A 26,761-nucleotide genomic window follows, 5' to 3' on the forward strand; every position below is an offset into this window, starting at 1 on the left:
GGAGATGGTAATAGGGGGACACAGATTATACAGAGAGACAGACAGAGGCCAAGATTGGAGAGAAAGAAATGGGAGAGTGGAGATAGAGGTGACAAAAGAGGAAAAGAGATAACAAAAGAGCCAGTCGTGGGGGTGGGTGATGAGAGAAAGGAACACAGGACAGGAAAGAAAGAAGACGGCACAGGGAAAAAAGATGTGGAAGGACAGAAGAAAATACAGGAAGACAGAGAGGAGGAAAGAGTGATGGAGAGGGAAAGGGGGGCAGAGCTGGGTTAGATGCAGAAAGAGAGGTGGAGTCAGAGAAAAAAAAGAGACAGAGAGGGAGAAATAGGATTTGTCTCCTGGAGGCAAGAGAGAAGGGAAGAGAGATAGGAACAGAGAGAAAGGAGGGATGGGTACACACAGAGATAGAGACAACATAGAGAGACAGAAGGTCTCCTCTATGGAGGAGGAGGGGAAGGAGGAGGGACAGAGACAGAGGAAGAGAAGGAGCTATGGATCTCTCACGGCCATTCAAGTCCCACCTCTCCAGAAAACTCACTGATGCCTCCAGGCTTCCTGTTCTCTCCCTGCTCTGTCCTCATATATCCCTTCATGGACAGCAGTCATGCAATCATTCCGCCCCTTAATCCTGCCCAGTCTTGTACAGTTTGTTCTGTGGGCGTGAACCCTGCCTTCCCACCAGCCCTTGAGGGTGGAGATGGTTCCCCTCTACTGACCTCCACATTGAAGTGTTCTTTCATCACACAGGCTTCAGCGCTGCCTGGACCTTAGAGACCAGATGAGCTAATCCAAGGAAACTGAGGCTCAGAGAGAAAAGGGCTTTGCCTCAGGTCCCCCAGCCAGAGACGGGGCTGGAAGCCAGGTCTCTCATCTCCCAGGGATTCCCCTTTTTTGTCTTAGGTTTTTAATTTTTTTGTTATTTTTTAATACAGCTCAGGAATCACCAAAAAGAGCTGAGAAGACTTGGATTCAAAATTAAGATCTGGCACTTACTACTGGTGTGATCTTGGGGAAAAGTAGCCCTGTCTCTGGGTCTCAATTTTGTCATCTGTAAAATGGGGGTAGGAGTAGACTAAATGGCTTCTAGGGCTCACTCTAGGTCCTTCCAAGACATCTGATGAGTTTAAGTTTCCCCACCTTTCACTGGATCCAAATGAAGCTGTTGCCAGGCTTGAGAAGAACTAATAGTGGTGGATATTTAGACTAGCAAGAAGCCAAAGGCAGGCCATGGGCCAGGTAGTTTGGGAGTGATGGTCCTCAGCCATAACCCGGACAGGCTGCACACAGGATGCCAAGGGACGTTTCAGAGCATCTCTGGCAGCCATTTTCTTCTCACCAAGACCAGCAATAGCCTGGGGCTTGGGAGTCGTTAAAAGGAAAAAATGTTTGCCTCTGGTCATCAAACTAGTCAAATTGGGCTTCCTCCAGGCAGATGACGGAGCCTAAAAATGAAAATAAAGCCTTATGGGATAAATCTCTAGGAAAGGGCATAGAGCAAGTCAGTAACAACATCAGGGATGACCCCAGAGCTGGAGTTTTTAGCCTGGGGTCTGCAGGCTTCCAAAGAATCCAAGGAGAGATTTCAAGGAGGTCCTTGAAAATATGGATGGAGGGAGAGATTACATCTTATGGCAACAGAATTGGTTTCCTTTGCAATTCTGGGATATTTCATTTTATGAATTTAAAAAATGATTCTGAGAAGGGATTCATGGGCTTCAACAGCCAGAGTGGGTCAGACCACAAAAAAGGTTAAAAAGCCTCATCCTAGAGTAACACTTCAAGTACCATGTGCCAGGGACCGAGCTAGGCAATGAGAACACACAGGAAAACAAAACAAAAAGCACCACAACAGAGCTCCTATCCATAAGGAGTTTATATTCTGGGTGGAAAAAGAAGGGAGAACAACATGTGCTCAGATAAGTAAATGGAAAATATTTACCGATTAAAGACTATGTGTAAAAGGCAGCTTGGAGCAGGAGAGAAAGAGACAGACAGACACAGAGAGATAGAGACTGAGAGAGAAAGAAAGGGGGAGAGAGAGAGAAAGGGGGGAGAAAAAGAACAAATGACAGAAAGAGACAGAGACACAAAGAGAAAGAGACAGACAAAGAGATAGAGACAGAAAGAGAAAGAAAGGAGAGATAGAGAAAGAGACGGAGACAAAGAGGCAGAGATAGAGCAAGACAGAGACCAAGAGAGAGACAGAGACACATAGAGAGGCAGAGAGAGAGTGAGTGAGAGACACAGAGAAGAAAAAAGACAAAGAGAGAAGAGACAGAGACAGACAGAAAGACAGAGTGAATGAATGAGAGAGAGAGAAAGAAAAGGAGAGAGACAGAAGACACAGACAGAAAGGGAAGGGAGAGAAAGGGAGAGAAAGATAGAAACAGAAAGAAAAAGAAATAGAGAGAAAGGGCAGATAGAGAAAAAGAAACAAAGACAGAGACAGAATGAGAGAGAAAGAAAGAAAGGGAAAGAGGCAGACAGAGAGAAAAAGGAGAGAGAGAGAGGGAGAGAAAGACAGACAAAGAGACAGACAGAGAGAAAGAGAAACAGACAGAAAGGGGAGATAGCCAGACATACAGATAGAAAGGAAAAGAGAGACAGAGAGATACAGAGACACAGAGACAGAGACAGAGAAAGGGGGCAGAAGAGGGAAGGAGCGAGAGAAACCTGTCCTCAGTATCAAGAAGTTTGTGTTGTTCAGTCTGACTTTTCATGACCCAACATGATATTTTCTAGGCATTTCCTTCTCCAGCTCATTTTACAGATGAGGAAAGTGAGATAAATATGTTGAAGTGACTTGTCCAGGGTCCCACAGCTAGTGGCTGAAATCTGAACGGAAGTTCAGGTGGGGAGTAGGATCAGAGAAGTCTCCTTGGAGTAAGCAGAGGTTAAAGAAGACCCATCACTCTACCTTAGAACATTCCAATAGGAATAAAGGATGCCGAGAAATTGAAGGCCAAAGGATACCTTGCAAAAAATAAAATGAAAATTAAGCCTCTTAGACATTGGTAGCAGCCCTTTCTGTTATGGAGACTGAGGGGATGCCCATCAATTGGAGAATGGCTGAATAAATTGTGGTACATGAATGTTAGGGAATATTATTGTTCTGTAAGAAATGACCAACAGGATGAATACAGAGAAGCTTGGAGAGACTTACATGAACTGATGCTGAGGGAAATGAGCAGAACCAGGAGATCATTATATACTTCAATAACAGTACTATATGATGATCAATTCTGATGGACGTGATTCTCTTCAACAGCAAGATGATTCAGGCCAATTCCAATGGTCTTGGGATGAAGAAAGCTTTCTGTACCAGAGAGAGGACTGTGGGAACTGAGAGTGGATCACAACATAGCATTTTCACACTTTTTGTTGTTGTTTGGTTGCATTTTGTTTTCTTTCTCATGTTTTCCCTTTTGATCTTATTTTTTATGTACCATGTTAAATGTAGAAGCATGTATAGAAGAATTGCACATGATTAATATATATTGGATTACTTGGGGGGAGGGAGAGAAAAATTTTTTGGAACACAAGGTTTTGCAAGGGTGAATGTTGAAAATTATCTATGCATATGTTTTGAAAATAAAAAGCTTTAATAAAAAAATAAAAATTAAACTCTGGCTTCATTGCCAACCAACTTGACCTTCCACTGGACCTGGCCCATTCCAGATCCACACCAATCCCTGGAATGAATTCCACCACCCAGTTCTTCAATGGCATCATCCAGACTGTCTGAGTCTAACTCCATCCCCATTTAAAAACACAAATAATGATGCAATCTATTCAGACCTCCCAGGCAAAAATGCCAGAGAGCAGAGAAATATAGAAGGAGCAAGCAAGATTCTCATCTGTCATTATTAAATAATAAAGCAGATGGGATTGCTCTTTTCTGCAAAACCGGAGGGAGCCTTCACCTTAAATTGAGTGCCGCTCACCAAACAAGCCCAGTGGCTGACTGGGAACCCTGGGAGTTTTTCACCTGCTTGGATAGATCTGGCTCCTTATTAAAAATTAACTTTGCTGGAGGACAATTTCTTGTAGCCAGTTCTGCTAGCAATTGGCAGTTCTGCCATCCACCTACTCTTAGCAGTGAGCAGGTTGTTCCCCCAGAAGCAGAACTGCTATGATAGAAAGAGACCTAGGAGGCTAAGTCTAGATAGCAGGAGTCACTCAGGACCCTGCTGACTCTAGACCCCAGCCTCCCTCCTCCCAATGGCTCTACTCTCTTATTTAAAATATAAATGGGCTACTTGTTAATAGATATAGATATAGATAGGTAGATAGATATAATGAAAGTTTAAAATCATCATTATATATAATTGGGAAAATATATCTATATATAGAAGAGTTCCAAATTTTCTTTCTCCCTCCCTCACCTTTCCCTTCCTGAGACGGTAAGCAATTTGATATAGATTCCACAAGTTCAATCATGCAAACATATAAAAGAAGACATAGACTCAAGGGGGTGGGGGGAAGACAATGGAAAAAAAAATAGAGAGAAAATAAAAAATAGTAAATCTGCATTCAGACTCCATTGGTTCTTTCTCTGGATGGATAGCATTCTTCATCTTGAATCCCTTGGAATAGTCATTGTTAAAAAAATATTGCTATTCTCCTGGTTTTGTCTACATCAGTTCACAGAAACCTTTTCAGATTTTTTGAAATCTGAGGCTCATCATTTCTTATAGCACAGTATTACATTGCAATCATATACCACAATTTGTTCAGATATTCCCAATTAATAGGCACCCTCTCGATTTCCCAATTCTTTGCCACCACAGAAAAAGAGCTATATATAGTTTTGTACACAAATTTTTATAAGTTCATATCCAGGTCCTGGATGATATACTCATGGTCATTCCACAAACTCTTTTCTCATAGAGCTCACCTAAGTCAGGGACATCCCATATTGCCCATAGGATACTGAGGTGTTTGTTATAACCATGAGGTTATCTGCTAGCCATTAACCCCACCTCTATTCTCCAAAATAAGGTCCAGGTTCACCAGACAACAAAATATTCATAGCATAGCGGTAATATGACTAGGAGTTCAACAGGGATCTGTAACTGGGAAGGCTAAAAAAATTATTATACATAAAGGTAATGGAATATTACTGTGGCATAAGAAATGGGAATAAGGAAAATCCAAAGAACTGTGAAAAGACTTACATGAGACTGATGCACACCAAAAGAACAACTTATAAATTATTGTTCAGTTGTTTTTCGGTTGTGTCTGATTCTATGAACCCTCTAAGCCTGGCAAAGATAAAGGAGTGGTTTGTCATTTCTCCTCCAGTTTATTTTATAAATGAGGAAACTGAGGCAAAGAGGGTAAAGTGTCTTGCTCAGGATCAAACAGCCAATAAATGTCCAAGGAGAGATTTGAATTTACAAAGAAAAATCTTCTGGATTCTAAGATCAATGCTCTTTGTCACCTAACTGCCCTGAAGTAAGAACTAGGAAAACAATATTCACAATAGCTTCACCAAGTAAAACAGAAAGAACAACAAAAACAACACTGAAAGATAAGCTATCATTATGACTGAGTTTAGCTCCCTGAGATAAGATAAGAAAAGGGATATTCTTCTTTTCCCTGCAACCAGGGAAATAATGCATTTGTTTTCACACTCAGTTGATCAGTTGGTTAGGATCCTAAATGTAAAGCCAGAAGAGTCTGAAGTCCTCAGGTTCAACCCCCTAATTTTATAGATAAAGAAACAGAGGCAAGCAGAGAAGAATCACTTTCTTGGATCACAATAGCTAGTAAAATTGAGATGGATTTGAACCTAGATTTTTGTGATTCCGGGCACAGCACTTCCTACACTATACATGTCTTTCAAATAAAGAGGCCATTGACTGGGAGAGGAAGAGATTCTTTGCTTCAATTGCTACCTAATCACTGAATGGGTACACTCTCAGTCAAGCTGAGATTTGTTGAAAACCTTAGCTTAAAAAGACCAAGATCTCCCCTCCAAGGTCATCTCCTGTCTTCTTGATCTAAATTTGGCCATTGACCCAGATGGCTCTGAAGGGGAAAGTGAGGCAGAAACCTTGCAAAACCTCCTCACTTAAATTCAATTCACTCGAATGCCATGGCATCTTGGGGGGGGGAGAGAGAGAGAGAGAGAGAGAGAGAGAGAGAGAGAGAGAGAGAGAGAGAGAGAGAGAAGAGAGGGAGAGAGAGAGAGAGACAGAGAGACAGAGAGACAGAGAGACAGAGAGACAGAGAGAGAGACAGAGAGAGAGAGAGAGAAAGAGAGAGAGAGACAGAGAGAGAGAGAGACAGAGAGAGACAGAGAGAGAGAGAGAGAGACAGAGAGACAGAGAGAGAGAGAGAAGAGAGGGAGAGAGAGAGAGTTCTTTTTTTTTAAGCATCTATAATTGGTTGGGTTTGAACCCATTCAGGGAAACCCCAATGGATTTATAATTCAACACCTTGCATGCCCAACCATAACTATGACTAATTGGGTTTTTCCCACCTCTTCCTTTTTTATTTCATGTTAAAATAGATGACTTTCTGAGGCAGAATAAGGAGCAGAAATATCATCAGAAATGGGGATGATATAAAAACAAAAGATAATTAAAACTTTTTTTCAAAGAAAAGGGAAAAAATGGAGCAGACTCTAGAAAAATCATACTTACCTTGACAAGTATGAATACTGTCCAGAAATATGAGTGACCATACAAATACCCAAATTTGAAGCTATCAGAGAATTAACAACCTCTTGCCCCCCAATTTCTGCCACTCCCTAAATGGTCATGCTGGCCTTATTAATCAGGGAGGTAGATTACTTGTGTTTGCTCAATTAGCTCCAAGTCCCCACCTGCTGAAAAATTTGCCTCCTCCCCGAATTGCTATATTTCACTGAACCCTAGTCAATGATCTTGGATGATGAAGTAAGCTCTCCATTAAAACCAATCCTGGGTTTGGTATGTATTCTTTTTTGTATAAAAGTCAAATAATGAAATCAATGTCAAAAATGCAAACAATGCACTCTGCCTTTGGGCAAGTCTAATAGAAACATTTTTTATAATTTAACATTATTCTAAATTCAAGGTTTTTCTGTATGAGAGAAATTTTTAAATTGGATATGAGTCCCCTGAGCATGTCTCTCTCACATGACATTTTCAAAGTGATATTTATAGGATTCTCTTGAACTTAATAAAATCTCTCAACATAGTTATACAGTTTAGGACTAACATTCTACTTAGTCTAATACAATAACTCCTTAAATTTAAAAGAATACTCCTCCTTAAATCACTTATTCACTTTTGGATACTTCACCCTCAAGGGTTCTCCTTCCTCTCCACCTAATAACTGAAGTAATAAGATAAATGAAGCAATAACTGATCTAAACCCCAATCCTTTTAGAAATGGATGCTCAAGATGGAGTACTAGACCTAGTCTCTGACTCTCACAACCTCTCAAAACACTCCAAATTGGAATTGCATGCCAAAGATGAAACCATTTTGGCTGTCTCAATGATCTAGGATGCCAAGAAACCCAAACAAATTAAAAACCCAAATGGACTGATTGCAGAGGAAGCTCAATCTTCCCCAACCTAAAGAGTGTTCAGTCGACTCTTCCCCACTGCCATGTTCCCAGCAATAAGGCTGCATAAGCTCAGGTTTACAATAGGTCTCAACTCCACATCCCAACCATCACTATCTCTTCCCAATGCCTGAAATCCAAACTCCAAGAGAGAAATTTTCTCAAGCTGTGATAATAGCATGGGTGGACTCTGTATTGGACCAGAGAACTCAGGACAGAGGGATGTGCAGAAACTTAACTTACCTGGGGATGTGGCATTCCAATAAACCTGAAGGAGGGAATCATAGGAACCAAACTGGGGTCAGGCTTTTCCCCCAGAAGTCATAGAGACAGAGAGCTAGGTTAATGAACCTTTGAATTGTGCAATGTGGATCCAGCCCTTCAGGAAAACTACCATCACAGGAAAGGGAATCAGAAGGTAAGCAGTAGAGGAAAATAAAGGGGGAAAGCTAGCTATTCAAGATCTCAGGAAGAGAAACTCAAAGACCTTGAGCAAACAAATAAACCAACAGAGAAGACACTGGACAGAAAACAATACTTTCATACACAAGGCAAGAGTTCAAGCGATTCTGAACAAAGAGCAAACACAGATTCAACACCTGATGAGGCAAGGAACTTGTAATACAAAGAGATGGAAAACCATATCTTGTAATCTCTGAATGGTTTAAATAGAAATAAAAGTTGTGAAAGCAGAATTTATATTCTTTCACAACAGAAGTAACTGACATAATGGGAAATTTGAGTCTACTGTGACAAGGCTCACCAAAGAAACAAAGGAGAGGATAACTGATGGAAATGCAACTCACTGAAGTGAAGACAAGAATAACATTCAAAGCATTTGTTCCATATTAGCTAAACATTTATCTGGAAAATATCTCAAAGAATAGAGGTAATCTCAAGATTATAGGTCATACAGAAGAACAGAAGCTAAAAAAATTGAACACCTTAATCTAAGAAAGAATACAAGAACTTCTGACTATGCAAATGGTTAAACAAATAGGAAGAATCCATAGATTACCTCAAGAGGAAACCAAGGAAACAAACTCTAATTCTGAGACAAAGTAATTAAATTTAATGATTCTCATTGAGAAAATAATAAATTCTACGAATGAGCAGGAGAAAGACCTCTCAGATAAAAAGTGAAAAAAATCAAATAACACAAGATTATTCTGCTCCCACCAGAAATGCAGGAGTGAATGGAAAAAATGTATACCAAAGACAATGGAATTGAAGATGTTACTCAAGTGACCTATTGTGCACATCTAGGCCTAACCACAAGTAAAAATAGATAGACCTTCAGTAGTTGAGGTATTTAAAACATTCTTTGCAAAGAAAATCTTACTTGAAAAGGTTGTTTCTCAAATAAATAGTTGATTTAGTTAATTAATGGTTAATACAACTAAAAAGGAGAGCTTTGAATATTCTTACACAACAAGATGTAATAGAACATCTAAAGTACACCTGTATTTTACTTCCATCTATGAATGACCCAATTGCAGAAATCCCAGAAAAAATACAGTTCAGCTGGCTTAGTCTTTTTCCTTGGCACAGCTACTCCCACTAATAAGCAGTGGCGTATAAGAAATACAATATGGATCCTAATTCCAAATGAGTTTAGGATGAGATGCCTCCCTAGGAGCTCTGATAACCCAAGAGGTCCTTGAACTACAGAGTCATCAACCTTAGACCCAGTGCAGACAAGTTTGTACAGCCAACGTTTTTCTGTTTTGCATTCCCTGGCAGAGATCTCACCTTTGTCTTGCCCAATGATTGTGAATTAAAGAAGTGCTCTCAAAGGCAGGTCCTGGCAAGGAGAGCCTATCTCCACCATATTCCACTTGCATCTTTACTACGGAGACATTCACTTCCTATTTCCAATATATGAGAAATATATCATATATCCTCTTCTTCTCAGCTTTTTGATTTGATGAACAAGCTGAGCCTAAGGTTAACCACAATGGTCATCAGATGGTTCACTGATATAGAACCCCAATTACTGTACAAAAAGAAAGGCAGTGTTGCATAATAGATAGAGATCTGCCCTTGAACCAGAGACCCAGATTCAAGTCCCATGGATGACAAAACCTCTCATGTTTTTGGACATTTTTCTAAGACTTTAACGTGCACTAATCGAAGTGGTTTCCTCACTCAAGAATTGCCTACACTTATGAAATCAGAGCCCAATCTCTATTTTTATCCTTTCCATGAGAATATGAGCTCTTTGAGGTCAGAGAATATGATTTTACCATTTGCACAGAAAATCCTCATTGTTGAAGATGGATTTAGGAATTTCCATGTCAATGGCTGTTGGAGCCATTATTTAACAAGTTCCTGGCAAAGAGTAAGTACAAATGCATGCTTGTCATTGATCAACCATACTTCAAAAGCAGTCCTAATGTCTCTGAAAATAAGGCAGAAACTAGCAGAGAACTAGAGATTGGTGTTGGGCATTCCCTTCATATGCATATATCCTTAGGATACCTGAGTGAATTTATCCTTTATCCTCCTGGGCCTCTGCCTGGCTCATGGATATGGCCAAAACTAAACTATATTCCTGCTCCTCTATGGGTCTTTCCTATCCAGAGAGCTAAATACAAGAAGGATTCCCAGAAATTGCACTTATATTTACAACATCAAACGTTTGAGGAAGAACTCTCTCTCTTTGATTAGATATAAAATGTGTTTGCAGTTCTACATCTTGAGCTTCCTAGCAGGAAGAGGTCAAGCAAATACTTCTAAACAAAGAAGATGGCTTTACTTAAGCAAGTTTTTTTTTAATCATTCCTAAGAATAGAAGTACAAACAGAAGTGGGATTCATGCATGTTCTGTTTCAATTAGTCCATGTTCTGTCTATAGCCTTATTCCATCCTCCTCCATGTATTATTCCAAGCACTCAACACTTACTTGGGACAAGTTAAAAAAAATAATAGAGAGTAATGAGAGTATATTAAGCTTACATATGTTATCTTTTTTCCAAGCTCACTACAACCCTATGAGATAGGGAAGTGGCACAGATTATATGGAGCAAGATAAAAGACAGCTAGCCAAAAGCATGAAATGCATGGATGGCTTATGTAGGGGCTTCCCAAATGCATGAAATCACAGAAAGAAGGACAGAGAGAGGGAGGAAGGAAAGAAAGGGAGAGGGAGAGAGGGGAGGAGACAGAGACAGAGACAGAGAGACAGAAGAGACAGAAGAGGGGGAGGAGAAAGGGAGAGAGGGAGGAGAGAAAGGAGGGAGGAAGAAGGAAGAAGGACAGGGAGGAGGAGGAGAAGGAAGAAGAAGAAAAGAAAGAAAGAAAGAAAGAAAGAAAGAAAGAAAGAAAGAAAGAAAGAAAGAAAGAAAGAAAGAAAGAAAGAAAGAAAGAAAGAAAGAAAGAAAGAAAGAAAGAAAGAAAGAAAGAAAGAAAGAAAGAAAGAAAGAAAGAAAGAAAGAAAGAAAGAAAAGAAGGAAGGAAGGAAGGAGGGAGGGAGGGAGGGAGGGAGGGAGGGAGGGAAGGAAGGAAGGAAGGAAGGAAGGAAGGAAGGAAGGAAGGAAGGAAGGAAGGAAGGAAGGAAGGAAGGAAGGAAGGAGAGAAGGAAGGAAGGAAGGAGAAAAGGAAGGAGAAAAGGAAGGAGGGAAGGAAGGAGGGAAGGAAGGAAGGAAGGAAGGAAGGAAGGAAGGAAGGAAGGAAGGAAGGAAGGAGGGAGGGAAGGAAGGAGGGAAGTAAAAAGAAAGAAGAGGAGGAAAAAAAGAAAGAAGAGGAGGAAAAGGAAGAAGAAGAGAAAGAGAAGAAAAAGAAAAAGGGAGGGGAAAGGGATAAAGAGAAAGGGGAAGGGGGGAGAGGGTAGAGAAAAGGGGGATGGGAAGGGGAGGGGGGAAAACAGAGAGAGACCATAACATAGCTTCCAGAAGATGATGAAAGTACCACTGTCCTTTGTCTGGTCAGACTACATATAGATTATTGGGTTCAGTTCTGGGCCTCCTGTTTTAGAGTGGACAATGATAAAGCTAGAGAGATTCCAGAGAAAAACACACAGGATCTTGATGGGTCTGGACTTTGTGCCACATGAGTGGAAGAAATCAAGCATAGGCAGGAAAAAACTTGGAAAGGATCTAATATGGATCTTCATATATTCAGAAGAGACTTTAGACTTTTTGGGTTTTTGACCCCAAATCAATGGGAGGAATTTGCCAAAAGGTAGATATACAATGTGTGTGGATACAGAACTTCTCAACAATGAATTATTCAAAAGCTTAATGAACTGATCTGGGACAGAGTGGATTCCCCCATGCTATATGTCTTCAAGAAAAGGCTAAACTTATCGGGAATGATATAAAATGGATTTCTTTTTTCAAGCAATCAGCAAACATTTATTAAGCACCCACTGTGTGCCAACCTCTAGAGCTACAAAAAAAGGCAAAAAATTTGTCCTTGCCCTCAAGGAACTTACAAACTCTGGTACTTAAAAATCACTGGGCTTTTACAAGGCTCAAACATAGTTTTATATATATGTATATATGTATATATATATATATATATATATATATATATATATATATATATATATATATATATATATATGTAAAGCATTTTGTAAATCTTAAAGAACCAGAATTATTAATTATTGCCCCCATTTTATAGATGGGAAACTTGGCTTCAGAGAAGCAAAGAGATTTGCCCAAAGTGTCAGAGACTGAATTCAAACCCTCATTTTACTACCCTATGAGGTGTGAGACCAAGAATGAGCCATCCATGCTGATAGGGAGTAGCTTGATCAAATTTAATTTATATTTACTATGTTCTTGATAAGTTATCTGTTTAAGGGAAAAGACACTGAGTGATCACCCATGCAGAGACATCTGAGTTTGTTTCTTAATTCAGCCACTTACTAGTTGTGTGACCATTACCAGCCACTTCCTTCTCTGTTCTTCAGCACCTTCTTTTGCAAAAATGAGGGCATTGAACTAGGTAATCCCTAAGTGCTCTCAGATCGCCTTCCCTGATCACAGCTAATCAGTACTTTATACTTGGTATAAAATCAAATGCCCCAATCCTCTGTCTCCGCAGTCTGGAGGAATCAGATCCAGCTTCCTTGGGACAAGCATGACTCAGTGGCAGAAGGCTGCAGTCACAGCTCTGTTGGCAGCTTTGGGAGGTGGGATTGTCTCATTTGGGATGGTGAGACTGATTAAGCTTAATTGTCCCATGTAGCCTCTGAATACATCTGATGTTTCATTAATCCCTCAAAAGGCAAAGGTTTCCCATTAATTAAGTGAATATTAGACAGTAATGAAGGATCAATTGGGAGCTGTCACTGCTCTGCAACTCCTTTATTTATTATTTGCTAAAACTCCAATACCTTCTGGTCAATCATAATTAAGTGTTTGGAAAACAATATTGATGGAATCAAACTCTGTGAGAAAGGAGACAGCAGACAATAATAAAGATCCCTGGCTCTTGCCCCCCCCCCCCCCCAATCCCTTAAATGACAGCAGGAAAGCCGACTCCAGCACTTTGTCCTGGGACAGCTCCCTAGTACAAAGTTGACTGTTCTGAAGAATTTTTCTGCTGTCAGAGGGCATTCCTCAATTTCCTCATCTGTAAAATGGGGATAATAATAATATCTAACTCCCAAGATTGTTGTGAGAATCAAATGAAATAATAAAGTGATTGGCACAATACTGAGCATATAGTAAACATTGTCTGTTAACTATGATAATGATGATGAGAGAAGAAGAAGAAGAAGAAGAAGAAGAAGAAGAAGAAGAAGAAGAAGAAGAAGAGAAGAAGAAGAAGAAGAAGAAGAAGAAGAAGAAGAAGAGAAGAAGAAGAAGAAGAAGAGAAGGAGGAGAGGAGGAGGAGGAGGAGGAGGAGGAGGAGGAGGAGGAGAGGAGGAGGAGGAGGAGGAGGAGGAGGAGGAGGAGGAGGAGGAGGAGAGAGAAAGGAGGAGAGAAGAGGAGGAAGAAGGAGAGAGAAGAGAGAGAAAGAGAGAGAGAGAAAAGAAAGAGAAGAGAGAGAGAAAGAAAGAAAGAGAGAAAGAAAGAAAGAGAGAAAGAAAGAAAGAGAGAAAGAAAGAAAGAAGAAGAAAGAAAAGAAAGAAAGAAAGAAAGAAAGAAAGAAAGAAAGAAAGAAAGAAAGAAAGAAAGAAAGAAAGAAAGAAAGAAAGAAAGAAAGAAAGAAAGAAAGAAAGAAAGAAGAAAGGAAGGAAGGAAGGAAGGAAGGAAGGAAGGAAGGAAGGAAGGAAGGAAGGAAGGAAGGAAGGAAGGAAGGAAGGAAGGAAGGAAGGAAGGAAGGAAGGAAGGAAACAAAGAAACAAAGAAACAAAGAAACAAAGAGGAAAAGGAAGAGGAGGAGGAGGAGAAGGAGAAAAGGGTAAACTCTGTAGAAAACTCCAGTAAAATGAAGTTAACACTTCTTACCTTCCTTTATTCCTAGAATATAATCCTTTCTCATTTTCATCTTTCTAAACCTCTTCATTTATGTGAATATGGGTCATTTATCATCCTGGGTCTCAGTTTCTTCACCTCTAAATTGAGAGTGGCCACTTAGACCTCTTCCAATGCTAAAGGAATGAGAAGAGAGCCAGAATAGTTTCCCAGGCTAGCTCAAGACTTTTTCTGTTTGGTTTCCTGTGGAAAAATCCAACCACAGACTAATCAAAATGTCCCATTATTCTATTCTGGTAATGCACAAAGGTCCCCATGTTCCAGTGCCCCAAAACAGGTATTGTCCAAACCAGGTAAGAGGCAACGTGGTATTATGAATCATGTCTTGGGCTTCAAGTCAGGAAGACCTGAGTTCAAATCCCACCTTCGATATTTACTAATTGAGTAATCCCAGACTAGTCACTCTAAGGAAAATTATACTAATCCCACTTCACCCCCACTCTAAATCTGTGATCCTATAATGAATTTCTTAAAAAGCAAAAGTGTGGAGGGTGTTTCAGGTGATGCATCCTGCTGACTTCTCAATCTGCCAAAGACCTCTCAACCTGCTGATCTATCAAGCCAGTTCTTCAAACTCATATCCCCTTCCCCAACCCAGACCCCAGAAACCTAGCATCTGGATTATTAGAGAAGTTAACCAGGTACTCACCCACAGGATTCAGCTCCTGGAGCCAGGGGACTTGGGCTTCCTTCCTTTGAAATGAGTGGGACATGAAGCCAAGTGATTAGTCTTCCCTGAGCTAGCCACGGTTCTAATTATTGCAGCTTTTTTCCTTTCTTTTTCTCTTTTTCCTCTTCTCTCTTCTCCTCCCTCTCTTTCCTTTGATTCCTTCTTTTTTCCTTTTTTCCCCTTCCTTTCTCCTCTATCCTTTTCATTCTCTGCCTTGCTTTCTTTTTTCTCCTTCCTTTAAAAAAATACATTTTAAACATTTTTCTGAATCACATTCTATCCCTCTTCTTTCCCCTCCACAAATGACCACATTTTATAACAAAGAATTTTTTGTAAGGGGAGAAAAACCAGTTCATCAAATTAAGCAATCCCTCAAAGAAGTCTGAATGTATGTGCCATGTTCCATCCCTACAATTCTCCACTTCTTACAAAGGAGTCACCTCCTCTTTCTTCTTCCTCCTATGATCTCCTTTACTTTCTTATTCATACTCTTCCTCTCTCCATTTTTTCTTTCTTCTCTCCTTTTTCCTTTCTTGCTCATTCTCTTTCTCCTCTTCATTTTTCTTTCTTCTCTCTTTCCTTTCTTTCTCATTTATACTCTTTCTCCTCTTCATTTTTTTCTTCTCACCTATGTTTCCTTTCTTGCTCATTCACTCTTTTTCCTTCTTTCACTGGTCCTCATTCACTCATTTCTTCCTCCATTTTTCTTTATTCTCCTCTCTCCTTCTGCTTCTCCTCTTCCTCCTTTTCCTTCATCCTCCTCATCTTCTTTTCCCCTTCTTTCTGCCATGCTCCAGACATAGGGCAGGCAGCCATCTTCTCAATCTGTCTCACTCCAGTCCATTTACCATACAACCACCAAACTTCCTTGAGTCCAGATCTATTTATGTCACCCCCCTATTCACTAAAGTCCAGGGGTCTTTAGATCTCTGTTGCCTTTAGGATTAATATGACCTCCTCTGTTTGGCTTGGAAAGCCCTGGCCCTAGCCCATTTTTCCAATCTCAGGATACCTACTCACCTACTAATCATTCTCTAACCCAGACAAGCTGTTCTTCTTCCTTTCCCCCAAAGAAAGCATTGTCATCTCTGTGTCTTTGCCCCATGTCTGGAATGCCCTCTTTCCTCATTTTCATCTCATGGAATTCCCTTCCTTTCCATGATACAGCTTTCGCACTGTAGCTCACATGTGCCATCTACACAAAGCTTCTCTTGATCCTCCTCCCCCTTCTGTAATACTAGTGCCCTCCTTACCAAACCATCTTCTGTTTATCTACCCTGAATTTTATTTGCTTTTAAAAATTCTCTTTACACTTATCTGCATATACAAAAGCTTCTCAAGTGTTTCATTCTTTGTATTTTCACTTCCAATCCAAGCTCAATGCTCCACGTATCACAGACACTTAATAAGTGACTTTGATTGATTGATTGATCATTGATTGAATAACCCCTCCTCAGAAGGGGCCAGTGAATAACTCTCACAATCCCATGACCTATGCCCTCAGCAAGTGAATTGCTTCTCAGCAGTAGAGGTCAGTGAATGATCCCTTTAGAGAATCATAAGAGAAGGATAGTGCTTGAAACAGTTCAACTAAGTGGGGCATTTGATAGAGCACTGGGTCTGGAATCAGGAAGATCCGAGTTCAAATCCAGTTCAGATACTTAGCAGCTATGAGAGAAAGACCTTAGCTTAAAAGGACCAAGGTCTCCTATTGCATTCAGGGCCATCTTTAGTGTCCTGACCTATCCATGGCCACTAGACTTAGATGACTCTGGAGGAGAAAGTAAGGCTGCTGACTTGGCAGAGCCAGACCTCACTTAAATTCAATTTACTCGGATGTCACGGCATCAGCTCCCTGACGTCATGGTCCTCTTTGAAAACAAAGAACAAACAACAACATGGGACCCTAGAGAAATCATTTAACTGCTGTCTGATTATGCTGTAAAATGGGGAATAATAATAGCATCTATATTCCAGAGTTATTATAAAAATCAAATGAGATAATATTTGTAAAGCACCTAGTACAATGCCTGGCACACAGTAGGTGCTTTTAATCAATACTCATTTCCCTCTGTAATCAGACTCCCCTGTTTCTCCTTGGAGGTCTTTCATTAAAAGTTAGAGGACCATTTGTTGGAGATGTTTTAGAAGGAATTCTTGTCCAGTTATGGATTGGACTAGATGACCTCTAGGGTTTTTTCTAGATCTGAGATACTGTGGAATGGGCTGTGTTGGGAGGTAGTGAGTTTCCCATCTCTAGTGGTCCTCCAGCAAGGATGGATCAACACTTGATGGGTGTGTGTGTGTAGACCACTCTGGCTTGGTTCGATAGCCAATGAAGTCTCTTCCAAGTTGAAAATTTACCAAGAAAACTCATTTTCTCCGTAGCCTCCTCCACTCATACTGGGCTTAACTTACTTCTATTGCCACAAGATGCCAGAATGGGGATTCCCTGCTCCTCTACCCTTTGTGGGAAAATCCTTGGCAGCCCAGATTTGGTCTTCACTCCTGCAGTTACCAAAAGCCTTATAGATGGGGTGGGCTGAGGCTCCCCAAGCACCTTCACTTGAGACAGAATAAAGCATAGTAATTGGTCCCTGGGTGATACTACTGTTTTTACTTAATTAAAACCCTTCCAGAGAGCTCGTTTTCTTCCTCTGCTGGAGGACGGTGTATACTCAGAGCTGAAGATTAAACACATCTCTGAAGCATTTTCATGTTAGCCTGTGAAATTAAAACTTAAACGAATCCACTTAGTCACCCACAGAACAGGACACCTTTTCTCTTTCTGTGTGTTGGGCCTTCTTTTAACTGTCTCCCCACCTAGCAGAGGGAATCCTCCCAGGCCTGCCCTGCCCGAGGTCTCATTCCTTTTATCTTTCATACTTTGTTTTGTTTTTAATTGGTATCATTTGAGTATGTTCTTTAATATACAGATATGCTATTTATATATAACATATAGACGTTCACATTATATGTAATGCATATAATTTGTAATATGCATTATATGTGATGTATATAATTTATAATAATATATCCCTATGTGGGTAAAAGATCATATATAGCTATATTATAACCTACACATATGTGCATGTATGTATACATATATTCACATACATACTCATGTATAACTAAATATTTTATATCTATATACACATAGAGACATATATATATATATATATATATATACGCACAATCATTTCCTGATATACTCCCAACTACTACCAATCTCTCTCTTATAACAAAGGGGGAAAAATTAAGCAAAACTGACTGATAAAGAAATAATATCAGATGGCAAATGCTATCTTCTGCACCCACAGCCCCCACATTCATAACAAGAGAAAACATGTAAAATGCATTCTTTGTTCTCCACACAATAAGTTACTATAAGAAAGTAGCAGAGTGCTAGCATGGGGGAAGATCAAGATATGGTTCATATAGAAAATGATGATGAGCTGAGGTGTGACAGATGAGAGGGATTCTTCTATGAGGTGTAAGGGAGTGGGGAAGAATACCTTGCACGTCCAGACCAGGACAAAGGTACAGAGATGGAGCACCAGCTCAGGGTCCAGCTTGTGGTAGCTACTTAATAAGGTGTGGGTGGATCATAAAAACCAAACTAGGCCTGAGGAAGCTTAGTTCCTTAGTGAATATCGAGTTAAAAAGCATAAACACTGCAGAGCCTAGAACTGGACAGGTACCTTTCATTTGTATTTGCAATGATCTGTGCATGGCATATTATCTCTAAAAGCATGTTTCTTCTTTCCTTTGTAAATACAGAATCTCAGGGTCTGTGGGGAGCTCAGAAATCATGGGGTACAAGCTGCATATGCCCCCCTCTATAAAGTCTCTCCCAAGCGGTCATCCATCATGTGTATGACGGCCTCAGTGAGGGGATCCCTCACCTCCTAAGCCCTCTTTGAGGTCAGCTGTAACGTTTAGTCTAAACCATGTATACTTAAGAAATATCTCTTTTAGGGTTTTACCATAAAAGAGATTTTATAAAAAAGAAAAACAACTCATGTGTACAAAAATATTTATAGAAGTTTTAGTAATGGGGGCAGCTAGGTGGCCCGGTGGATGGAGCACCACCCCTGAAGTCAGGAGGACTCGAGTTCAAATCTGGTCTCAGACACTTAACACTTCCTAGCTGGGTGACCCTGAGCAAGTCACTTAACCCCAGCCTCGGGGGGGTGGGGGTGGGGAAGAAGTTTTAGTAATGGCAAAGAACTGGACATTAAGAAAGTGTCCATCAACTGAAGGACAAGGTATGTGATGGATGTAATGGGACACTATTGTGCTCTAAGAAATAATGAGACAGATGGTTTCAGAGGAATCTGGGAAGACTTATATGAAGTGATGGGCTTAGGTTCTCTCTCTCTCTCTCTCTCTCTCTCTCACACACACACACACACACACACACACACACACACACACACACACACACACACATACACACACACACACACACACACACACAAAATAGCTCATCAATAGCCAAATCCTATAAATTCTCCAGGGCACCTAAATTACTCAGTGCTTAGAGCACTGTGCTAGGAATCAGGAAGACTCTTCATACTTCAGTCCAGCTCCAGATACTTCCTAGCTGTGCGACCCTGAGCAAGTCCCTTATCTGTAAAATGAAATGGAGAAGGAAATGACAAACCATTGCCAACAAAACTCTAAATGAGGTCATGAAAAGTTAGACATAACTGAGCACCATTCTATTTCTCATCTAAGGCCCCTTCTCTATACACACAGCTACTACCTTAATGCAATCCATCATTGCCTCAAATCTGTCTCACTCCAGTCCGTTCTAGCTGTCAACGTGGTCTCCCTAAAGGATGAATATGAACAGGTCACCCCTCAAAAAATGCAAAGCCCTCCATAGTCTCCCTGTCCCAGGATCAGTTACAAAATCCTGTTAAGTTTTTAAAACCCTTTCAAGTCTTCTTACTTACTTTACTCCCCAACATGTGCTCTTGGGTCCTAGCTGGCCTTCACACAAGACCCTTCCTCTCCCATGTTCAGACATTTTCTCCAGCTATCCACTGTGGTCATCTGGAATTCTCCCCCGACATTTCCACCTCCTGGCTTCCCCAAATTCCTTCAAGTCTCAACTACAATCCCACCTTCTTCAAGACTTTTCTGATCCTCCTTTATACCAGCCTCTTCTTCCAACTGGATTATCCCGGATATACCTTGTGCAGATCTTGTTTGTACATAGTTGCCTGTACAAACCCCATTAAAGTGTGAGTTCCTCCGAGGCCCAGATTGTTCTTGCCTTTATTTTAACCCTCAGAGCTTCCTTAGCACAGAAATGTTTAATGTCAGAGAGGTGTTTCCTTGCCCTGATGCATTTTATCAGGGGATGAGAACGCCTCTTTGACTGTTACAGAAACCTTCAATCAATCAAAAAATAAATGAGATGCAACAACTTGGTTGATCAAATAGAAAAGGTGTAAGGTGTATTGGGATGGCTTGAAAGGATCGGTCTATGGATATCAGAGAAGGACGCTGCATGCTGGCCACAGCTTTGAGAGCTGAGGTAAGGGAGGGCTTTGAGTGATCGGAGCCCAGCTCTGGGGGTGATGGGCAGGATGCCTAAAGGGAGCACTGCACTTGCTCTTCTCCACCACTGGCAACATCACAGCAGAACCTGAAACCGTAATGAGCCATACATCTGGCTGGTAGATGAAAAGACATTCTCTTTGGGGCAGAGAGAATGACAGCTCAGTCCAGTATGGATCCTGCCCCTTCAAGTGCTCCAGAGAGCTTCCTTACTGAGTGGAGCTTCTTCCCAAAGGTAAGAAAGGACTCCCATTCAACAAGAACTAAGAGTTACTTTTTCAGTCCAAGGGCTCCTTAATAATAAGAGCTATTTCCTCTGGTCTCTAGGTACTTCTTGGGGAGCACATCCCAGCTTTTAACTGGGGTGGGAAGAGTTTTATACCAAATGTTCTTGCTGTTCCACCTTAATAACTTTGTTCAGCCATATCTGACTCTCTGTGATCTTATCTGGGTTTTCTTGGTACCCATTTTGGGTTTTCGGGAGTGATTTGCCACTTCTTTCTCCAGTGGATCAGGCAAACAACTGGAAGGACCATATAGCTGGTGTCTGAAGCCAAATTAGGACTCAGGTTTTCCGGACTCCAAACCTAGTACTCTGTCCCCTGAGCCACCTAGTAATCTCCTTAATAACTACCCTAATGCAAATCAGCAAAGGTGAAGAGCATTGGAGCATTCTCTGGAGTGAGAAAGGCCTGATTTCAAATCCTGACTCAGACACTTAATAGCTCTGTAACCCTCAGAAAACTCAGTCTCAGTTTTCTTATATGTAATGTGGTGATAATAATAGCACCCAGTTCTTAGGGTTGTTATGAAGATAAAATGATATAATATTTAGGTATTATATAAATACTAGTTATTATTAAAAGCTAAGTAACTCTAACTGGCTAATTGATATAAATTGGATATCAGTGAGGAATACATTGGTGGGGGCTTATCCTAGAAAAGTACTTTCTAACATTTCTCTTAGTTCTAACATTTTATGTTCTGTCCCAGCCCTGACATTCTATGTTCTCCCAGCTCTGACTTCCTAGGTTCTAAGGACCCTCCTGGCTCTAACATCCTGGGTTCTAAGGACCCTCCTGGCTCTAACATCCTGGGTTCTAAGGCCCTCCCAGCTCTGACCTCCTGGGTTCTAAGGACCCTCCTGGCTCTAACATCCTGGGTTCTAAGGCCCTCCCAGCTCTGACTTCCTGGGTTCTAAGGGCCCTCCCAGCTCTGACTCCCGGGTTCTAAGGGCCCTCCCAGCCCTGACATTCTATGTTCTCCCAGCTCTGACTTCCTAGGTTCTAAGGACCCTCCTGGCTCTAACATCCTGGGTTCTAAGGACCCTCCTGGCTCTTAACATCCTGGGTTCTAAGGACCCTCCTGGCTCTAACATCCTGGGTTCTAAGGCCCTCCCAGCTCTGACTTCCTGGGTTCTAAGGACCCTCCTGGCTCTAACATCCTGGGTTCTAAGGCCCTCCCAGCTCTGACTTCCTGGGTTCTAAGGACCCTCCTGGCTCTAACATCCTGGGTTCTAAGGCCCTCCCAGCTCTGACTTCCTGGGTTCTAAGGGCCCTCCCAGCTCTGACATCCTGGGTTCTAAGGCCCTCCCAGCTCTGACTTCCTGGGTTCTAAGGGCCCTCCAGGCTCTAACATCCTGATATCTAAGGGCCCTCCCGGCTCTGACCTCCTGGGTTCTAAGGGCCCTCCCAGCCCTGACATTTTCTGTTTTTTATTCTTAGGACTCTTCCAGCTTCAACATTCTCTGCTCTATATTTGAAGTCATCCTTCCCTCTCCCAGGAACATTCTGTGAACTAACAATCCCTAGCTCATCTCTTGACATTCTAGGTCCCTTTCAGCTATGACATTCTGTGTCTTAGCCCCTGAAACCCCATCTTCCCCGGGCCAGCTTTGACATTCTGTGCAGTCAAGTCCCTGCCAGCTCTGACATTAGGAGGTATCACAATGCCAAAAGCTCATTGCTTGAGGTTCTGAGTCAGGTTTTCCCAGCTCAGCGGCATAGTTCAGTCCAAGCCTTCCCAGCTGGCCCCCAGGGTACCAGGATCTCTCACCCAACAGGAGAAAGGAATGGTGGGGAGGGTAAGCGGCAGCCTGATTCAGGAATTGGAAAGTTGGCAAAGAACCGTGCCCAGCCTGGGATCATCCACACTGGCCTTCCCGGGAGAGTGGGGAGAACCCCGGGGGCTGCTGTGTGCTTCTCAGAATTCCAATGGATTTAGAAAAACACTTCCTCCTCAAAGCAAAGGGTAGAGTTTCTGACTGACTCTGAAAAATAATGACTTACCTTCATGAAGTGCTATGAACTCATAAATCCGTGCCTCCACAGCAGGTGGGCTCGCTCAAGTGAAAACCCCTTTTAAATGCTGTTTTACTCTGGGCATCTAAAGCCACTAGAATTTGTATGTTACTGTTCAGAGGTGCCACTGGGCATCTGGCTCCTGCCAGGCTTGGCCATGGGAAAGTTGGAGCAGGGCCCGGGGTAAAATTGGCTGAACATCTACCCTAACAGGTGGGGCCACATGAGGGATGGAGGGGAAAGGGGGCCCTGACCCCCTCTCACTTTACCCTGTCAAACATCTCAGTGAGGTCCCTCAATTAAAGATCAGAGTTCCCACCGCAGCCTAAACCAGAGCTTCTTAAACTTTTTTCTATTCATGACCTTTTTTTTGCCCAAGAAATTTTTACTTGACCCCAGCTACATAAGTATATAAAATATAAATCAAACATTTACTGATAACAAAGCATAATTTCATGACCCCCACATTTAATTACAAGACCCCCTATGGGGTCATCTCTAAGAATATCAAGCATTTATTGAGCACCTACTGCGTACCAGGCACTGTGCTTGCTCATCTCTGGAGATAAAAACACCAAGAATAAACACAATATAGCTGGAGGAGATGTTGGTAGTACAGGGAAGTATCAGAAAAGACCCTACAGGAGATGATGCTGGAACTGCATCTTCTAGGAAGGAAAGTGCTGATCTGAACTGGTACAGGGAGTTTCAGTCACTGGAGTTCCCTTCATTGGTGAGTCACAGGTTCCATGGGTGGGGGAAGAGAAATACATCCATAGAATGATGATTATACAATGGCTTATACTTCAGCCTGGTCACATCCACTCCCCTCCAGTGATCCTGAACCACTGCCATTGTTCAAACCCCATTCTCCTTTTCCCACTGCCCTCTCCCTTATTTCCATCTCCACTGACCTCATCCCAACCCCAATCTCTCATTCTAAAGCTAACCACTGCTCTCTGGAATGCCTGCTCCCTAAATAATCCACTGAATTTCATCTTAAGCTTTTTTCTTTCCTACTTCCATCTCTTTTCATTCACAAGTCCGGGGTCCCCCCATGACAGCTTCCTTGGTCCCCTTTCCATCACTGATTGCATTCTCCTTCCCCATTTTATTGATTAAGGTATAGGAGTCTGAGTATTCTTTGCTCCCCATTTCCACTTTCAAGCTCTCCCTCTATTTCCGACACTCAGTAATTTCTCTTTTTAAGTTAATTCAATTCATATTTATGACCCACCCAATCAAGATTCTGCTAGCTATCCTCCTATACCCTCCAAGACACGCTCCTTTCTCTATCATTGATTTCAGTTCAGGGCTCGAAGTCTTTCCTCCCCCTTCCCGCCCCCACACTAGGGAACTTCAACATACCTGCTGATGCTCCCCCAAATACCTTAACCTTCTGATTCTTCAATTTATTCATCTCCCGTGACCTCTTCCTCCACACTAGCACAGCTACACAGAGACGTCCATACCTTTAATCTTGTCTTCACACATCCATAATCATGAACCCTGAAATCCCCTTGTCAAAACATAATTTGTTATCATTCCACCTTTCACTCTGCCTTGCGACTCTGCGCCCTATTTTTCATTCTTACCACAACCTCCGATTCCTCAGTCCCTCCGTTCTCTCCCAGGTTATCACCCCTCCACTAACTACACTCTCTTAACTTCGCCATCTTGACCCCTGATGAATGAATTCAACCTCCCACGGCCTTCTTGTCTCGAGTCCTTGCCCCCTATCACCAATCATGCCCTGCCAAATGCCAGCCTTAGATTGCTCCCACCATGTACCATTTTAACTCCTACTCAGGTGCTACTGAATGAAGCTGGAGAAAATCATGAAACCATGGAGACTGAATTCAATACGATTTTATGTTATATAATCTTTACTGAGCTCTATGAAAAGCCAGCCTTTCAGACCTCCCCAATTCATTACTATCCCACTCACCACAGCATCTTTTCTGAATCTTTTCATCCCTCCTCAAACCCCACCTTAGCTCTCCCTCCAGAGGCCCTCTCAGCTAAGAAGCCTGCCTCATATTTTACTGAGGGAAAAAAAAGAGACAATTCCCAGAAAATTCCCTTTTCTCCTCTCTTCGTCTCACTTCTGCCACTGTCTCACACTCTTTGACAAGGCAAATTCTGCTACATGTATAAATGACCACTCCATCCCATCTTCTCCAGAAAATTATCTCCTCTGCCATTCCCAATCCCACTTCTCTTTAATCTCTCCTTATTGGCTGCTTCCTTACCCTCTATAAATTTCTCCATGTCTCCCCTACCTTCAAAAAAAATCTCTTGCTCTCTCCATTCCTTCTAGCTCACTTCCTGTTTTCCACTATCTTTTCTGTCTTGTATAACTAAACATTTATTCATACTGTTATGGAGGAAATGGCATTTCAGGTAGGTCTTGAAGGATGGATTAAATTTCTTTTTTTTTTAAGCATTTTATTTTTCCAAATAAATGTAAAGACAGTTTTCGAAGTTCATTTTTATAAAACATTGTGTTTCAAATTTTTTCTTCTCTCCCTTACCTCTGAGCAAGCAATCTAACATAGGTTAAATATGTGCAATCCTTTTAAAAATATTTCCATATTTGTTATGTTGTACAAGAAAAATCAGATCAAAAGGGGAAAAAAACATGAGAAAGCAAAAAAATCAAGCAAACAAACAACAAAAAGATGAAAATATGATGCTTTGATGCATATTCTCTCTCTGGATTCCGATGGCACTTTTTATCCCAAGTCCATTGAAACTGCCTTGAATCGCTGCATTATTGAGGAGAACCAAGTTCACCATAATTGATCATCACCCAACTTTGTTGTTTCTATGTACAATGTTCTTTTGATTCTGCTTACTTTACTCAGTATCAATTCATGTAAGTCTTTCCAAGCTCTTCTGAAATCTGTTTATCATTTCTTTTCTTTTCTGAGGCAATTGGGGTTAAGTGACTTGCCCACAGTCACACAGCTAGGAAGTGTTAAGTATCTGAGGTCAGATTTGAACTCAGGTCCTTCTGACTTCAAAGTTGGTACTCTATCCACTTCACCACCTAGCTGCCCCCATCATTTCTTAAAGAAAAACAATATTCCATGACAGTCATCCCATAACTTATTCACCCATTCCCCAACTGAGGGGCATCTGCTCAATTTCCAGTTCCTTGCCACTACACAAAGGGCTGCCACAAATTTTTTTGCAAGTTGATCCTTTTCCCTCCTTTTACCTTCTCCAAGAAGCCTTTTCTGATCTCACTAATATTAATGCCTTTCCCCTGAGATTATCCCTAATTTATCCGGTATGTATTTTAGTTTTTACATAGTTGTTTGCATAGTCTTTCCCATTAGACTGTGATTACACTGAGAGAAGGAACTGTTTTTATTTTCCTTTCTTTGTATCCCAAGTAAACAAACATTTCTTCCCTACAAGCACCCAGATATACCCCTTTATCAAGTGAATTTCCCCAAAACTGTCTAATAGTAAGATGGCAACTGATGAGATCCATTTTATAGATTACAAATTGTGAACAGGAAGGAAGCTTTGATAATGGGGTGTCCACATTGTACATTGAATTAGACTAAAGTATTGTTGCCTCCTTCTAGTCTTGGATTTATTGCAGCCTCAGGTCTTCTTTGGGATAGCCAGGTGGCACCATAGAATGCCAGGCCTGGAGTCAGGAAGACTCCTCTATCCAAGTTCAACTCCAGCCTCAGACTAGCTGTGTGACCCTCGACAAATCACTTCATCCTGTTTGCCTCAGTTTTCTCATTTGTAAAATAAGCTGGAGAAGCTAATGGCCAACCATTCCAGTATCTGTGCCAAGAGAACCCCAAATGTGGTCATGAAGTCAGACATGATTGATCAGCAAAGATCTTATTAGCTTCAGAGGATTATAGGATCATAAATCATTTGATTATAGATTTAGAGGTAGAAAAGGCCCAAATCCCTCATTTTAAAGATGAAGAAACTGAGATGCAGAGATTAAATATCTTGCCCAAAATCACACATCTAGTAAGTGCATGGGGTGGGATTCGAACTCAGATTTTTGTGACTGATTTGGGAGCTCACATCAGTCTTATGATCGATTATAATCTCCAATTTGGGGCCAGCTAGATGGTGCAATGAATAGAGCACTGACCCAGGAGGACCAAGTTCAAATCCAGACTCAGATACTTAATGCTTACTAGTTATGTGACCTTGGGCAAGTCGTTAACCCCGGTTGCCTTACA

The 26,761-nt window shown here is 41.4% G+C and overlaps 1 protein-coding gene across 5 annotated transcripts in view; it reads right to left on the reverse strand.

The window, feature by feature from the left end:
* Positions 1 to 26,761, reverse strand: part of LOC141561024 (uncharacterized) — a 117,887-nt gene that overhangs the window by 85,794 nt on the left and 5,332 nt on the right. For 4 of the 5 annotated variants that reach the window (XR_012487939.1, XR_012487943.1, XR_012487944.1 and 1 more), the window contains exons 1-2: positions 3,167 to 3,320; positions 542 to 1,445 (exon numbers count right to left, since the gene is read on the reverse strand). The exons of the other annotated variant lie outside the window; for it this stretch is intronic. The gene's annotated coding sequence lies outside the window, so the exon portion shown is untranslated. Of the gene's footprint in view, positions 1 to 541; positions 1,446 to 3,166; positions 3,321 to 26,761 lie in introns of those variants that run through there. 5 annotated transcript variants of the gene reach the window in all.

This window comes from Sminthopsis crassicaudata, chromosome 1 (genome assembly GCF_048593235.1).
Source record: "Sminthopsis crassicaudata isolate SCR6 chromosome 1, ASM4859323v1, whole genome shotgun sequence".
NCBI classification, from domain to species: Eukaryota; Metazoa; Chordata; class Mammalia; order Dasyuromorphia; family Dasyuridae; genus Sminthopsis; species Sminthopsis crassicaudata.